Source organism: Echinops telfairi, unplaced genomic scaffold (assembly GCF_000313985.2).
Source record: "Echinops telfairi isolate 266 unplaced genomic scaffold, ASM31398v2 ScPeMD7_60;HRSCAF=208, whole genome shotgun sequence".
Taxonomy (NCBI): domain Eukaryota; kingdom Metazoa; phylum Chordata; class Mammalia; order Afrosoricida; family Tenrecidae; genus Echinops; species Echinops telfairi.
In genome coordinates this window covers 10,316,766-10,317,683 of record NW_022103958.1, presented here as the reverse complement: position 1 = coordinate 10,317,683, position 918 = coordinate 10,316,766, and the positions used below count along the sequence as shown (strand labels likewise).

At 36.9% G+C, this 918-nt stretch overlaps 1 protein-coding gene across 2 annotated transcripts in view; it reads right to left on the bottom strand.

The window, feature by feature from the left end:
- The window catches only part of LRRC4C (leucine rich repeat containing 4C), a 1,557,030-nt gene that overhangs the window by 1,249,578 nt on the left and 306,534 nt on the right, over nucleotides 1–918 (bottom strand). The window lies entirely within an intron of this gene.

Genomic DNA, 918 nt, shown 5'->3' with positions numbered 1-918 from the left:
GTGGGCCAGGATGTGCTCCAGTCTCTCCTCCTCCCCCGTCATCTGCTCCTGTGTGCTCTGGTCCGATATATCCTTCTCCCATAGGCAGATTCAGTGCCATCCTTTGAAATAAATTCTTCTCAGGGGAGGGGCAGGCATCCACTTAGTATTTGGTGCTGGGACCAGAGGAATATTGAATCTACCATGGACTGACAGAATAACAAAACCATCTGCCTTGAATGAAATACAGTCACAGTGCTTTTGAGAAACAAGGATTTCTGGACTTCATCTCAGGTACTCTTGATATGCCAAGAGGAGCCAGTCCATGGAAAAAGATAGCAAGCCTAGTAACATAGTGGTTTGTGAAAAAGAAGACCCTCTACCCCGATGAGATGGGTTGACATAGGGCTTGCCATAGTGGGCTCAAATAGAAACATTTTGAAGATGGCACAGGACCAGGTCTAGTGTTTTCTTCTTCAAAATTTGAAGATGGCATCGTGTTTTCTTCTGTTATATATATAGGAAAAATTAAATATATAAAATGCCTCCCTCACTTGGATAGTAGAGGATATAGACCAACTCATTAATATTAAGTTTAGCTATAAAGCAATGAATAGATCAGTCTGTCAGTAAATAAATAAAAGTGTTACAAATCTATATCTGTCATATAGAAGCTAAGTGATTCGGCAACGTACTTAAATTCTCTTAGATCTCAATTTACTTATTAATAAAATGAAGATAAAGATAGAACCCAATCCATCATGCTTCTCAAATGATGAAATGAGAGTAACCAGGTAATATATTTAACACTGTTTTTAAGTTACATGTGATCTATTAGTGCTATTTCTTATTATTTTTTGCATGGCACCTGCTTCAAATACAAGTTGGAGGAAAATAAAAAAGTATAAATAAATCTAACAAATCAGGATAAAAAAATAA